Source organism: Marmota flaviventris, chromosome 14 (assembly GCF_047511675.1).
Source record: "Marmota flaviventris isolate mMarFla1 chromosome 14, mMarFla1.hap1, whole genome shotgun sequence".
NCBI classification, from domain to species: Eukaryota; Metazoa; Chordata; class Mammalia; order Rodentia; family Sciuridae; genus Marmota; species Marmota flaviventris.
The window spans coordinates 11715198-11731534 of NC_092511.1; the positions used below are offsets into that span (position 1 = coordinate 11715198).

Below are 16337 nucleotides of genomic sequence, written 5' to 3' on the forward strand. Positions count from 1 at the left end.
TGCGACAGGCAGCGAACCAGAGACAGGAAACATAAAGTAAAGGCTCTTGGTCAGAGAGAGCAGCAGGAAACACAGCCCCCTCCACCTACCACTGGCCACTTGGCCACTCAGCTATAGCCCCAGGCCTCCTTGCCGTCCTCTCGACAGGCCAAGCAACCTCCACTCCTGGCTTGGCACTGGCTGAGGCTCTGCTGAACACAGTTTCCCCTGATTGTCCACAAAGTTCATTCTCTTACTTCCTTCAGGTCTCTACTCAATACCACCTGCCCCTGAGGCCTCCCAGGCCACCTTGCTTAAAAGAGCATCCCTTCCCCACTCTCCACCTTTACTCCTCCTCACCTCGACACCCAGCTCTGCTTTGAAACTTATCATCATCAAACATAATACTCATTTGGCTTGTTTATACATTTATGGTCCATATTTTCCTATCAGCTCCAGGGGGCCAGGGAAGGACCTGACTCATTGTGGGTACTCAATAACTATGTGTTGAATGAGTACTTGGATGGATGGATGAATTTGGTGACCTGCTGGGGAAGGTTTCCAGGAGAAGGGAACTCTGGAGCGAATCTGAGAAATCTGTCTCAGTAAAGAAAGAGCATTTTAAAAAGAGGATGCAGCTCGTGTGTGGTTTTGGATAAATAACATTACCATTTTCTCTTCTGTAATAGGAAGCTAATGTATAATATTTGCAAATCTATGATAAGCTATGAAACCAAACAAAAGAGAGTTTGAGCCAATAAAAGTGAGCTACCAATGGTGCAGGCTGATGCATCCTGGGGAAAGACAGGGGAAGCCTGTCATGCTCCACAACCTTGGGCTTGACTCCTGAGCAGCCGACAGAAACTGGGAAGCCCAGCACAGCGAGGGGGGCGCTGGTGGGCCAGTGAGACTAGATCTTGTGTTGACAAGGGCGCCTCAGTTCCAGGCCAAGGCAAAATCCCAAGCACCCTGCGGAACTGTGCTCTCTGAATTGTTCATTCACAAAGCAAACCCAGCGCCTGGCATTCGATCTGCCTTTGAGTGAAGGATTCCATGGCTCTGAGTCCTGGTTTTGCTCTCTGTGTCATGAAGGCCACATCTTCTCCCATTAATCGATACATGGGAAAGTTTCCAGAACAGTGTCTGGCACTTCCGAAACACGCAGCAAGAGTTCATTAGATGGAAACAGACGTTACTTGCACAAAGCTTACATCTAGGCGGGGAGAGTCCTGCAACTCCATGCTGGAAAAAGGCAAAGGAACCGATCTGATGGTTTTTCTGAGGCTCAAGGGACTCATGGCAGAAAGGATTTTATTACCTAAAAAAAGGTATGTCCTAGAAGCAGCGTGAGCTGTATGGTACAGGAGCGTGGAGGACTTCACCCAAACCCTGGTGCTCTGTGTTCACTGCCATGTCTTAAGGAAAAATTTAAAAAAATGTTCTTAGCATCAACGTCTTTATCTTCAGAAAAGGAATAAAAATATGTGCCTTGCAAGGTGGTCTGTGGGTGCAGAAATGTCTACAAAAACACTGGCAATATAGTGTCAACGGGTGTTAACTGCATTCTGAATTCCATGATTCATTTTTATTAATGTAATTGAAAATTTGAGAATACTTTGAAAAATTAGGGGCCACATTGGGTCTGAGTAACCTGTAAATCGTTGGTTAGAAAGAAAAAAAAAAAACTATGTGCATAAGCCACAAAATAACAAGCACACTGTAGCTATTTTAGTTTATATAAGCCACTCAAACTATTTCCTGAATCTGAGGTTTAACAGATAAACTTACACAACCCTCTACCTTACCAGTGAGTAGCAGAGTATACAGTAGAGAGGGAACAGGGGTTACAGGGCCTCTGGCACATGGCAGATTTAAGGGGGACACGAGGGGGGCATGTGGAAACCTCAATCTGTACTCATGGGGAAGAGGACTCCTGGTTACGGTCATTGCGGCCACCACACTACAAGAGAGCCTCTGGCCTAGCTTTAGAGGGCACCTTGTCTACCCGCTCATAGAGACAGAGGAACTGAGGCTCAGCGAGGGGCGTAAACACAGATCCAGTCTCAGTGCCTCCACCCACACTGGACAGTGCTCTCTCCTCCACCCGTGGGGTCTTCCTAATCATCACCAGCCCAGGAAGCAAAGCTGTACAGCTACGGTAATCCTGCTCTGCTCCTTTCCCCCCGTCCAGTTCCCCTACTCTGCTAAGCCCCATGTCTGAGAAGATTGGCAGGGACGTAGGCACAGCAGATCAGGCGTGTCCTGGTCCCAGGGGCTGAGGCAACTCAACACTTTCTCCCTCTGAGTTTCCCTTTCTCCGTTTCTTTTTCTCTTTCTTTATCTTTTCCTACCTCCCTGCAGCTGACGATATTAAATAAAACTGAATATATTTTTGTCCCTTATTTTTTGAAAACTTGTGTGAGATTTTTCTTTCATCTACTTTTACTTTTAAAGCAGCATATCAAGTGATCTGAGTTATTTTTAATACATCTAGAAAAGAGTTTATAGGGTTCCATGTTTCTGAAGCAGAAGAATCCGAAATTTCTTCCTAACGAGCGTAATTTAGTTGCTTCCTGACACTTAATTGATCTCTCCATGGTCATGGATCCCTCAGCCTCAACCTGCAGGAGCACTTGAGAAGTCGGCTGTGTTCAGGAGCCACACTGGCCAGGGGCTGGCCTGAGCCAGAGCCTGGTGCAGACAGCACCCTTCAGGGCCTTGCTTGAGAAACTCCCTCTGGAAGGACCTCCAACCCAACACGCTCATGCCCACAGCACACCCATACACATGCTCACACTCATGCACACGCACTCACACACCACCCACACTCAACAGCATGCTGGCTCACATACACCCACAGCAGAGTCACACAATCTCAAACCACACACACGCTCACCCCTGCCCCACACAACACATCCATACAATCTCTCACACACCCCACACCTGCCACACATTCACACTCACACCCACTCAACACACACAGTCAAACCATGCACACACACACCCCATACTACATCACCCACCGTACAAGCACACTCACACTCATACACTAGGCCTCTCCAATTGATGAGGGCCACCCCAAAGCAATCTTCATCTCCTTATGCCCTGATGTGACATATTTAACGCCTCAGTGGCTTCAGCTGTCTGCGCAAACGGAAGGCCTTAAAGATGCTGCACTCCCCTGTCATTTCCAACGTGGAAATCACCCTCTGTGGTCAGACCCCTGGTTCCTGTTCTAGTTGCTGATGGGGAGAACCTTCCAGAGAAGCAGGGTGGAACCTCAGAGACATGCAGGGCCACTGACTTGTCAAACCTCATCAAATTCTGGAGGAAAGTTAAGCTTTCAACAGGGCGAAAGACAGAGTTACGTGTTACGTAGCATAAACTCAAAAGGCAAAGGAATTAAAGGGGAATGGGAGGGGATGGAGGTTGTCCACCGTTTGTTCTCCAGTCTCTTAAATTCTCCATGGTTCAATGCCATACAGCCACAGACCAGAACAGCACATGCCTCCATTTCCTTGGGCAGATGTTGAACTGGTCCTGTGTTCTCCAATAAGGAACTCTGACACTCCTCTGATCCCCTGAGCAGTGCTTAGCCATAGCCTTAATTATAGGCCCAGAACACAGGGCAACCACTGGTGACGGCCATTACCTTCACGGCTATGGTCATCTTCCTGCTTGGTCCAGTGGCCAACAGGCCCTTGCTGGCCTCAGAAATATGAATGGCAGCAGAGGTGCCATCAGACACACACAGCCAAAGGCAATGAGAGATCAATCTCATGAAAGAAACAAAGAGCCTGGCGGAAACCAGGGCCGAGCCCTGGAGCCTCTCCTCAGCCCCCTGCAGTAGTCTGCCTGGGACGGAGCAGGCAGCTCCGTGCTCCCGGTCCCCTCTCCCCCTGGCCTCCACTCTAGACTCTCAGAGAGAGAAGGAGAGGTCATCTGCTTAGAAACTCAGTTCCCAGGGGAAAGAGAAGTGGCAACCCAAGACCACTCAACAGAAGCAGACCCAAGAGCCAAGGCCTTCTCGCACCCCTCTGGGACCTGGGGCTCCTCACTTCCCCATGCTTGCTCTTCACGCCCTGGTTCCTCCTCACAAGCTGAAATGATGAGTCAGAATGAAAAAGTCCCATCTACCTTCCCCTAAGGCCAACGGTGAAACTTGGTTATAGGCCACACACTCAATCAAAAATTCCCAGCTTATTTTTACTTCTAAGGAAGCTTTAAATATATATATATATATCTGTACTGGTGAAACTTTGGAACCCATGTTTTAACATATTCTTATTGTTTTGGTTTTGGGTCAAGAATGGTCATTTTGATCATTTATTATTGTTTAAGTTGATAAAATATAAAACTGGCCATGTTTGGTTTTGATCAGCACAATATGAACCATGTCATCACACTCTAAATCTCCAAAGGTGAGATTCTTGCCTCTGTCTCCCTAACTCTAGGGGCACTGGGACCACCTTAGGCACTCTGCAATGGATGCATCAATTTTTTAAAAAAACTCTTTGTCCCAAAATGCTTCAGAATACAGAATCCTTTACACTCTGAAGAGGTGGCAGAATGCATCAGCCATGTATTCCATTCACCCCCAGGAGGGTCTGGGACACTGTCTTTCTGCCGAAACACTCATTCATCCTGAGTGGGCTAAATAAGAGCTATAAATACTCTCGCGTAAGATGGAGCCAGCTTTTGCTTTCAAATGACTGATGAAAAGAATTCGTTTTCAGAGCTTTTGAGATTTTGTACGTAACAATAAGAGAACACGTATGCGTCAGAAAACAGCTTCCAAAACCCATGATTCAAGGGCCCAGATTTGAAACCTCCATACTTCAGAAAAAAACACATTTCAGAAATAAAGGAGCAGAAGATCACTAACACGGTACATACAGAGCTTGATTCTTAGCCAACCTTGTCACAATCCAGTGAACACTGCAGCGGGGTTTATTGCAAGTGTTGAGTGAAGACCCCCAGGCTAGAGACAGGAGTCTGCAGAAATGGGCTTTGGGGGGCATTACCTGAGGTGATTCAGAAAAGCATTATCAGAGGAAGGAGAAGGAGAAGCTCCAAGTCATTTCCCACTCAGAGCAATAAAGAGGAACCTAAAGGACATGGCCAGAACTTTTAAAACAAATTTTATTCATAGGTCAGGCAAAAGGGGAGGCTGATAAATATTTAATTCATTCATCCTTCACAATATTCCTGAGACACAAACATTACAAACATCAGTCCACAAATTGGAAAACTTGGCAAATGTAGGGAATTTGCCCAAAGAATGAGCCAAGATTGCATCCCAGGTCTGCTCTCTGCACAACATGTGGCTCAGCAACTTCAAGGTACACATGCCATGTGTCTGGATTTCAGAGCTGTAGAAAGTTCGTGCCCCCAGCCTGGGAAAAGGCACTGGTCTCAGTCTCTCTCTCATTCTCTCCCCACCCCTTTCATTCATCTGTTTCTTTCTTTCTCTCTTTCCCTTTCTTCTTTCTCCTTCCTTTCCTCCCTCCCCCTGTCTCTCCTTGCCTTTCCATCTATACATCTGTCCATCCGTCCTTCTATCCAATGACCCTCAATTTCTACAGAACAAAGGGGTTACACCCTGGGGTTCACCCACATGTCACTCTGTCATTCTGTAAGCTGAGAACACAGCTGTTTTGTGATCCCATGATCACAAGCTGTCCCAGGAAGCATCTGAAAAACAAGTTATATAGCACCTGCCTCAACTGGGAGGATTCACAGCTCAGCAAGGCCGTATGCTTCAGGCACTCCAGGCACAGATCCTTACAGCTGGATGGCATCTTCTGACAAACTGGCCCAAGCAAAGGACACCCTGAAGGATGCCAGTCAGCCACAGAGAAACACTTAAAACTCAAGCCGTATTTTATTTGACTTCAATTTGAAGGCATGGAGGCACTATGGCTACCATGAACTTCCACCTCTTGGAGATGAGCATTTTACCACATCACATCTTGGAACCCCATGCTCCTCATGCACATGTGGCCTTTGTTGTAGTGTGGCTGGTGGAGGAGCAGGCTGTGAAGGTGCACACCATGGTTTCAGACACCAGCTTGCAACCTCGGGTGGGCCTTTGTAGCGAGGCAATGTCATGCATCTTCCTTAGAGTGGGGATAACATCTGTTTTGAACACTCTTCAGAAGATGGCTAAAAGTGGGTACTAAATGCTTGCTACTATCATCCTGGTGGCAAGACCCTATATTGTTCTGTAGGTACTGCTGCCCATGTTTTACCAAAGGGGACATGACATTCATCAAGATGAGACACCAGCCAAAGGCCAAGCTGCTTGTGAATAGGCAGCATGGGCATAAGATCCTGGGCCTTCTCTGTCTCTCTGTGCCCCACCCCAGTATGCTGCCTCTCTATACTGGGTGATTGGAACCAGGGCTCCTCACTGCTAGCCAGCATCTGGTTGCTAGTAGGAATAAGAACTTGCAGAGTGCTCTGATAGGTGTGTTGGTCACTGATCTTCATGATCAGGTTGTGCATTTTATTTAAAACACAAGAATATTTTATTTAAAACACAAGAACATCAAAACAATTTTGTAAAAGACATTAATTTACAAGAGAAGAGCACATCACAGTCAGAGAGGCATCTGTGCAGTTGACTCCCTTTCCTATTCATGTGAGTGAAGATTCTGGAACATGGGAATACCTTGGTGCCTCTGCTGGGCTCCTGCATACTTTCTGGACTCTTCCTGTTAGCATCAGCCTTGATGTAATCATTTATTGGGATGTTCAATCGGAAAGTGGTTCCCTTTCTGGAAGGAGAACAAGGTTCCTCTGCTCTTGGAGAGGATTCTGTGAGAACACATGGGGTTCTCCCCATCCCCAGCTCTCTCAACAACCATGCTTATGAAAGCTGCCACATTTTCTTTCTTCACCTGTCACTCAGAAAAATTAGCCCAAGAGCTTATTAAAATCATCAGGCTAGATGTAGAAAGGTCCTTTTAATTCATTGACTCAAACCTTCCCATTTTACCAACACTGAAACAGAGCACAGAAGCCTTTCCTTCCCTTACCTGGGAAATGAGGCACAGAATTAAGAGCTGAGCCCAAATGATCAGCCCTCCATGATACATGCTTTTCTGCTTTATGCACTTTGTGCAAAAAAGCAGAGAAACCTTGGTCTCCCTCCCAGAAAGGAAACCACTTCCTAATTGAGCATCCTGATAAATGAAAGTCAAGGCTGATGTCAACAGGACGAGTCCAGAAAGGATGGCCACGATCCACTTGGGCATGTCCTTCCTCTGCTGAGTCCCCCATGGAGAGAGGGCCACCTGAGGGCAAGCAGGGCAATGCCACATTGACCACTGCACGCTTACCTTCTAGCGCGGCATAGGACAAGGAGCCACGCCATACACATTTGTTATATGAATGACTGATTCCATTTTCATGCTTGATCCATCATAAAACTGCAATTACACTCTTTGGGGCACTCTATTTCCCTAGTTTCATTTTAAAAATCTAATTATCTATGCCATACAGAATTTTTATTAGAAAGTGAAGTCATTAAATAAGCAGACATCAGACTCAGGCCCTGAGATAATTGCAAATAGAAACACATCTGTCTGCTGCACTGAGCTGAACCTGGTAAACACACTGCTGGGAAACACGGTGCCTCCTTTCAGCACTTGGGTTGGTTAAGGCAACAGGATTCTTAAACCAAGGAAATTAGACTCCAAATTATCCAAGAAAGGCTAGGGAGCAAATCTGTAATCTTCCTAGACATGAACCCACATCATCCTTGCACTTGAAGAGTCAACCACCCCCGTGGTCTAACCTTGTTGAGTCTCCCCCTGTCTCTGTATCTCAGGGAAGCACCTGTCAAGCTTTCCATTCAAATGTTCAATTACAAAATCTTGGGCTCTCCAGAGGCTCAGGTCATTTCAATGACAACCTAGCAATCCATTCTTGTGCTAAGGAAACTACTTCTAGAATCCTCAAATGTTTTCTCTTAACGCAGACATGTCAAACTCCTCTTCTATTCACTTATAGGAATAAATCCTCAGCTGACTGCAGAAAGTCTCGTTAATGTTGTGCTGAGAGCAAAACCCTAATAAAGTCTCTAAATATTTACTATGAGTCTGAGTTACAGCACTGACCAGTTCCACCCCTATTAAAATCCGCTTGCATTCTCCAAACACAATTATTTTAGGTCACTGACATGCCAGCCAAGGAAATGACAAGACTGTGTACTTCAGCACAAAGAGCAAGCAGGACCTAGTTTTAAATTCTGGCCCTGCCACTTCTAGCTGCCAGATGCCATGCAAGTGACTTTTACCTTTTTCCCAGTTTCTTTAACTGTAAAATGGGGACAATGATACTAATGTCACAGAATTAAAATGATGATTATGGAAAATGCATACACATATATGCTAACTCAAAAGGGGAGGTGGTGAAGCTAAATATGTCCATAATGAAAAAAACATGAAGCCTTCATTTTAAACTGTGCTCACAGACAAAGCAGGTTTCTGAAATTTAGTGGGTCTGCTGCCATTTCCAATTTCTTCCTCTCTGAGAAAACAAGTATTGGAGATTTTGCCTCATTGTGAAAATAAACACTGTTTATCTGGTAAGAGAGGACTCCACTAACCAGTAGTGGTAGTGGCCTGAGCATGAGCACTTTGTAACCTTCCCAGATGATGAATGGAGCGCCAAAGGCCAGAATTCATCCAAAGAGCTTCCTACCAGGGTTCTACGAGGACCCAGGGTGTCAATAACTGAGAATGTTTTTCTAATCAATAGAACTAAAAAACAGCAAGTCTACTGTGAGGTGGGCACCATGCCAGACCCTACTAACATGACATTTAATTTCGAAAAGGCAAGTATAATTATTGCCATTTTACAGATACAAGCATTGAGGTCCAAAGAGATTAGATGTACCTGTTGAGGATCTCACAGCCAGAACAGAGCAGGAGGGGAGTTTCCACTCATGTCTGACTCCAAAACCCTCTTTCTTTCCAATCACCATGTTGCCTTGACAGGAAATTCATTCAGCTCCATTGAAGTAGAACCAGAGGCTACTAGGAGTGGATGAATGAAAACCCAGAATCAGGCAGGACTGGCTCCCTGCCACCTGCTCCTCTCCTGCTCTGCTCACCAGAGCTGAATGAGGGGCTCTCCAGCAATCACCCCACTGCCATGAGGGCTGGACCAAGTTTCCCACGTGGGCAGTAGAACTACTATGCTTCACAAAGCACTGGCCACCTAATTCAACCCTAAGGGGTGACCTGGTCAAGAGGCCATCATTGGGCCCAGTATCATCCTTCCACTTATCATGCCACCTTTCTGACTGTATTGCAAGAACTTCTTTTTCAGTTCTATCTTTTACACCCAACTATATTCTTTGAAACCAGAAATGGTGTTCATATTTATAATCCCCAGTATTTGTTAGACAGAGTAGGAGCTCCACACATGTGAGGTGTGTAAATGAAGTATGGATTGAATATCAAAGCCAGAAGAGATGACTTCAGAGGATGCCTCTAACTCTGAGGTTTTATGGCTTAATTATTTTAAGTCAGTTATGGACCTCCAGACAATAGTTCAGGGGTCTCTTTAACACTGAGCTCTCCCAACAGAACCAGACATTATGGGTCCTTTAGCATTTCAACCATCCAAAGCACTCCCTGTAGCCTCTTCCATTTCACCCCCATAGCAAACAGCCAGCAGGAAAGATGCTCTCAACTCTTTTAGAAACTGAGGTCCATATGAGTGAACGGACTTCCTCATGGCCAACATTTGACAATGAGGCTACTGATCCCCTTTAATTTTCAAGCTGCCATAATACATTTTCAGCCTTTGATTACCAAGCCCGGAGCATGTCGGTAGAAAGAAGGAGAGGGACAGGGGTGGAACAGAAGAGAGTGCAATGGAGAGAAAAATAACCAGGAAGGGAGGAGGCAGCTTCACTGGAGTGTCATTGACAGGGGACAGTGGGTGACCCTATGGCCCTGGTGAGCTCAGAGCCCTCACCCAGGGCTGGCTCTGTGTCCCTGACTCATCCGGTTGCATGGAGGCCCTGGGAGTAGAAGCAAACTGAATTCTTCTCAGTGCTGAGTAAAAAACAGGAAGTCACAAGTGGCTTCCCTCTGCAGTCTGCCTTCAACCTGGGTTTCCAAAAGTTGGGGTCAAGGGTAAACAAAGGACATGACAGGCAGCTCCCTGGTGGCATGCCTCCACAGGGGACCAGAATCTCACCTAAGGAATTGGACTGGAGGAACTCACCAATGAGCCTCTAGAAGCATGGGTTTAGGGGGCTGAGGCCCTGGGAGCAGAACCTGGGAACCGAGCAGGGTGGGAACCAGGGACATCCACATACCAGTTTCACTTTCCCTTCATTCAATAAAAGTTGAGGGCTGACTCTGCTAACATTAGTTGACCACAGGGAAAATTTCCCTTGATCTGAGCTTAGTTTCCCCATCTGCAAAGTGGGGATAGCCCCTCCCCAACAGCACTATTTTGAAGATGAATGGAAAGCACATCAGTGAGCTGCCAGCCACTGTGCACCATTTGGGATCTATTATTACCACCCAGGCAGTGTGCTACCCACTGTGCACTCCAGCCCAGGATGCTCTTGAGAGCAGGAAGGAGTGCGGGCAGATCTGACCCCACCTCGCTCCCCTACTCTCCCCTCACAGGATAACAGGAGCCTGGGCAGCAGGAGGTGAAATTCTGCCAGCCCCCAGGCAGGGCCCAGTGCCCATGTTTATGACTGTTTATTTCAGAGCAAGTAGAAAGGAGAAATTAGAGCCATAAAAGACAGGACAACAGACCAATAAAAACCAGCTCCCAGAAGAGTCAGAGGGAGGAAGAGAGGCAAAACTGTCACCATAGCAACACAAGACAGTCAGAAACACGCAGGAAAAACAGCCGCTGCTCTGCCTCTTCTCTTCCCTGCAAAGAAGCCATAGAACCCCACTTGGAGCCATGTGAGAGACAGCAAGATCCACCCTAGGACCTCTGGCCTCCAAGCCCAGACCTGGCCAGTGGCCACTCTCCTCTTGCTGCCCAGCCCAGGTCCCAGCCCTGTACGGTCCCAATCCAGCTCTCTGTGCCCTGGGAACACAACATTGTGCAGATGGCCAGGCCCATCCAGAGAAGGTGGTGGCCAGTGACAGTGGGGAAAGTTTCTAACAGGGAAAGGAGGGAGGGCTGAAAAGCTGTGGGGGAAGCCAAGACTTTGAACTCCAGTCCCATGACCTTGCCCTGGGTTCCCTAGGGAGCGGGGGGGGGGGGGGGGGGGGGGGAGGACGTGGGAGGGGAGACCAGGCAGACCCAGACTCCAAAAAGGTGGCTTTGTCAGTACTGGGCCCTGTATCCCCAATAGTGCTTGGGGGAGCTCTGGGTATCAGAATTCTGGGTGGGTGAGCAAATGGCTTTGGAAACCTTAAATAACAAAGCTCTTGGACCTGGCATCTAGGGACACTGACAGCAAGTCTAAGCGGGTTGGAGAAGGACCCAGGAGTGGCTGGCTCGTTTTGATAGAGGTGTTCTTTAACTGGCAGACAAGACAGGTGTCTCCAGCAAAAAGCGTGACTGGCCAGAGAGAGAACAGCCTCTTGGGAAGTGGGTCAAATTGTTCCCGGAGCTTAGGATCAGAAAAATCTCTTTTTCCAGCCTGGAGTTCTGCGTTCTGAAGGAAAGGGGGAGGGCACAGATGGCAAGCAGGTTGGGTCCTAGGCACAGCAGCTTGCACACTGGCTGGAACCTCTGCGGCAGGTGGCAGCAGAAGGGTCCAGGTGTACAGGGGCTGGGAAGGGGGGGTTCTTCCCTTCCTCTGGGGCTGTAGAGAGTGATAAGGAGCAGAGCTGAGCCCCTGGTGATGGGAATGGGGAGGCAGAAGATTGGGGTCTCCTGGAAGAATGGCTTTGGAGCTGAAGATACCTGGGGAGGGGGGGAGTGGGAGTGGCTGACGGGCCAAGGGGGTGATCTGGAAAAGGAACACATCGGGGACAGCCCTTGAAGACAGGGAGCAGAGCGTGCACAGAAATATCTCTGGCGGGCAACCGCTGGAGAGGGGCTCCAGGAGAGAGGCTCCGGGACCCGGGACCCGGTCCTCCACGCCCGCTCACTCCCTCCCTCCCCCAAGGCTGCAGGGGCGTCGGGAACCGGGCAAGGGTGGCGAGGGTCGCCTGCACCAGCCCCGCCAGCGGCTGCCTGGCGCCTCCCGAGCACTCCGCCTGGGATCCCGCCCGCGCTCCCCGGGCCGCGTCCGGGCCGCGCTCACCGAGTCGCCGCCGCCCTGCTCCACCGCCCGCTCCGCCGCCGCTGTGGAAGCCTCTCTCCGCGGCCGCCGCAGCCTGCGAGATGGCCCGGGAGCCCCGCCCCACCCCGCCCCGCCCCGCCCCCAGCCCTGCCCGCCGCGGCCGCCCCGCCCCGGCCCGGACCCCACCCCCGTTGTCACCCGCGTCCCCACACTCGCTCGCGCGACTCCTTCTCCTCCCAGGCGCTGCCCGGGGCGCTCCAGGGCTGGTGATGACCCTTCTCATTCCCTCTCTTAGCCTTGGACACTTGGCCTTGCCCTTCAGGAGGAAGCCTGCACCAGCCCTATGCCCACACCCCGAATTCCTTCATACCCTTTATTCCCCTGCATAAAAAGAGAAATCCCCGCAATCCAGGCCCGCACACCCATCTTCAAAGGCGTCCAACCTCCAGCCCTGCTCTAAAATTACTTTGGATTCTGCAGGAAGCTTTGCTCCCAGACCTTTGCTGCATATCTTACTAACAGAATCCCAGTCTCTTTCCAGGGTCGCAGTTATCTGATGGAATCACCAAAAAAGTATTTCCAAATAATAAATAAATAAATAAATAAATAAATAAATAAATAAATAAATAAATAAGTAAGTAAATAAATAAATAAATAAATAAATATGATTATCCTAAAGAGTAAGTCTGCAAAAACACTTTTTAAAATCCTATGATGCGAGAAGAAAGTGGATCACGCATCATTGTCATGATCATTGTTTTAAAACATCTGCCATAGAGGTTTTTTGCAATACAGAGAGGGAGATTCAGGAAACCAGAAAGGTCTAAACTGAGCCAAACAGGTTGTGAGTCAGAGCTCCTGTTTGGAGGTGGGTGCAGACCCCAGCCTTGCAGCTTCCTTTCCCAATCAATCAACTAGAGCACCATCCAGCTCTTATTAAACCTTCACGGTATGCTCAGCAGTGTGTTGTGCCAGTAGCTGAATTCCTTGGGAAGTATGTGGGCTGGGACCAGAAGGAGGCAAAGCCCAGGTCAGGAGTGTAGGAAGCATCAGGAGAATTTCATCAGTCCCTTGACTTCCTAAGTTTCAGTGTGTGACCCATGGAAGACTTGCTCTGCCCAAGCCTCCACAGGGTCTTGACAATTCATGAGTCTAAAAGGCTTTCATGAACTGACTGGGGAGGCTCCTACTCAGATTTTGGTAGGAATTCACAGACAAGGAGCATGAAGTCACAGCCTAGTTAGAATAAAAAAGCTTACCAGTTGGAAGGGGTCCTTGGGATCCAAATGAATACTTTCCCCTTCCTCTTTTGAGTCTCTCAAGGCCCTCCTTCCCTGGCCCCGCTTCTGTTGTCAATTCCTGCAAAGATAATTTATAAACACACACACACACAAAAGAATTTCTCACTCGGTTCACCTTGAACTTGCTGGACTTCGGAAAGGGTAAACTCAAACCAGTCACAGCTGCCACTCATCCCTGCAAAACACTAACATTTCGGAACATGGCCAGACTTTACACGGTCTGTCTCTAATAATATAGCTTATGTCGGAAAGCAGAGACTATTTGTTGTATGAGATTTCACTTCCACACACTTAGAGATGGCTTCTGTTTCTATAATTGAGGGATACCTGCCTGGTAAGGCCTAGCCCATTGTGAAATAATAGGGTTTTCTAATTATTGGTGTGGAATTTAATAATCAAGTGTTTCCTAAGACACAATAATCAGATGAAATAGTCTTTCAACTTCATCAGTAATGCTAATAACAAGCTTAGAAGTTATTATAATAAAGATTACAGTGAAATTAAACTGTCATTTAGGGGGACAGGTAAGTTCAGATTGAATTCTGAAGGTTTTCATTCACATTATAAGTTGGCTAAAATGAACCTTACTATCTCAATTAAATGATGTGTAAATAGAAGTGTTCTAGTTGCAAGGACATTTTTCCTTGTAAACTTATTTTTCTTTTCTTTTTAAATTTTCTTGCATCACTCTAGGCAAATTCTCCACCGCTGAGCTACATCCTCAACCTTGTGAATTTATTTTTCAGGAGAGATCTATTGAGCATTAACCAAGTGCCAGACACCACGTTAAATGATGGAATAAGGACACATGTCCCTGGCCTTGAGGGCACAGACAGGCTGCCAGCCTGGCTATGACAAGGCAGAATAAGAAACAAGCTAAAATGGAGGTATTTTCTGGGTGGGTCCAGAAACAGAAGGAACTCATTGTGCCTGGGAAAACTAGGAGCAGGTTCTGAAGAAGACAGCTTTTAAGCTCAACCCTGAGAGGTGAGCAAGACCTCAACAGGTAGGAAATGAAACACGGGCACTGCAGGACAAGGTGGAGGCCACAGTCCAGAGGACTACACAAAGGGTGCAGGACCAGAGTTTCCTGAGAAAGCCTGGGAGCATGGGTGGCCCCAAGTCATGAAAAATGGGCATCTTCTCTAGAGACACAGCCACAGAAGCTGATCCTGTCTGCGGCTCTTCCGTACCCTCTGAGACCCAGCCTAGGGCAAGGAGAATATGTCCTCTAAATCTCATATCAAATCAGATCTGCCTTTCTCAGCATGGTACCTTTGTTCCCTGCGGGATCATTTCTGTTCCTGAACCTCTACGTGCATACCCACCAGGGATGGCTTCCTCTCTCATCTCTAGCTATCAAGGATCATCTGTTCCAAGGCTAATGATTCTTTGGGGACAGAGCAGCACTATGAGCTCAGACTTCTGTCCTCTGAGTATTCCTAATAAAACTGACAGTCTGGGCCACTAACTCCTCTGACACTTCACATGCCACCATATGTACTGGCATTGGGACTTTTCACATATGCAACTTTCTGAGGTCAGGGATCTTTTCCAAGGCAAGATTTGGAGTCAAAGCTGAACACACATTGTGATTCTGCCAGTCAGTGGCTATGTGAACTCAAAAAGGTTACTTAATCACTTAGAGTTTTGGTGTTTCTTTTCCATAAAATGAGAGTAATAAAACCTACTTCCAAAGGCTGTTACAAGGCCTGATATAAACTGCTTTGTATTTACAAATGAAAAAAGCTGTGTAAAATCTTCCACACCCTAGTATGTGTGTCTCACCTTGGGATGCCTTAAACTGTGCAGGGCATACAGTAGGTGTTCATTTCAGACTTGCTAGTAGGCAGGTTCATTCACAGATGAGGACAAGGTGTGGACAGCAAGGGCTCCGGTGTCTTGCAGCCTTGTACTGCTTCTCCTTGCTGTGCTATGAGAAAAGAATCTATTTTTGTCCTCCCACCTTGATGATCTTTAGCAAAAATTATATAGTATTTTTTCTCTGGCTTTACTAGAGTGGCCTCCCAAGGTGGTGGGTTTTCTTGCCAATCACTGTTCAGGGACCCTTTTCATAACTGGGGGTTTCTACAGAAACATGGGCCCAGCTTCAGGAGAACATAATGGATTTGATTATGAATATTGAGCCAATTTTCACAGCAGATATTCTGCATCCTTCTTTATGGCAAAAGCCATAGCCTGAATTATGTAGGGAAACTTCATATGGTTGAAAATTCTTGCCTGCAACCAAGTCAATGCATGGGTCTGAATTGCGCTAACTATCACTCCGTCTGATCCCTCAGCATGTCAGGTATTTCAGATCTCTCTTCCTTTCCATGTGGTTCCCCTCTGCATTGGATGTCCTTCCAAGCCTGTCCACTCATTGAGTTTCTCCTCATTTTTAAAAACTTGTCTCCAAAGCATTCCTTCCATACTGATGCCTTTAATTCTCCAAAACCAAGTCAGTTCTCTTTCCTGTGTGCTTCTGTAGAATCACATTCACACCCTTACACACCCATACTGTAAGGTATCCAAGCTGTGCTGATTGGATTAGTCCATGCAGTTGATTCTTTTTTTGCAGTGGCTGTGTGCTCTAGAGTCACCATGAACACAGAATAAGCATATTCCGAACCATAGCTTCCATGAGAAATATAGGGTTACTTTCTTGTGAGTCTCTTGTCACATTTTGCATCAACTAATCAACTTGGAGGCTTGCTTTATATGTGCTTCTGTTTCAAGACACCGTACTTAACATATATTGTTGATTCATTTGCATGGAACTCACGGTCAACAGCTCTGTCACTCCTGCCTGAAGGAAGATCTTCCAAAAC

At 47.3% G+C, this 16337-nt stretch overlaps 1 protein-coding gene across 2 annotated transcripts in view; it reads right to left on the reverse strand.

Moving 5' to 3' along the window:
* Positions 1–12293, reverse strand: part of Cyria (CYFIP related Rac1 interactor A) — a 98730-nt gene extending 86437 nt beyond the window's left edge. The window contains exon 1 of one of the 2 annotated variants that reach the window (XM_027937899.2): positions 12227–12293. The gene's annotated coding sequence lies outside the window, so the exon portion shown is untranslated. The remainder of the gene's footprint in view (positions 1–12226) is intronic. The other variant, XM_071601353.1, reaches the window with a different exon arrangement.
* Positions 12294–16337: the final 4044 nt, after the last annotated feature.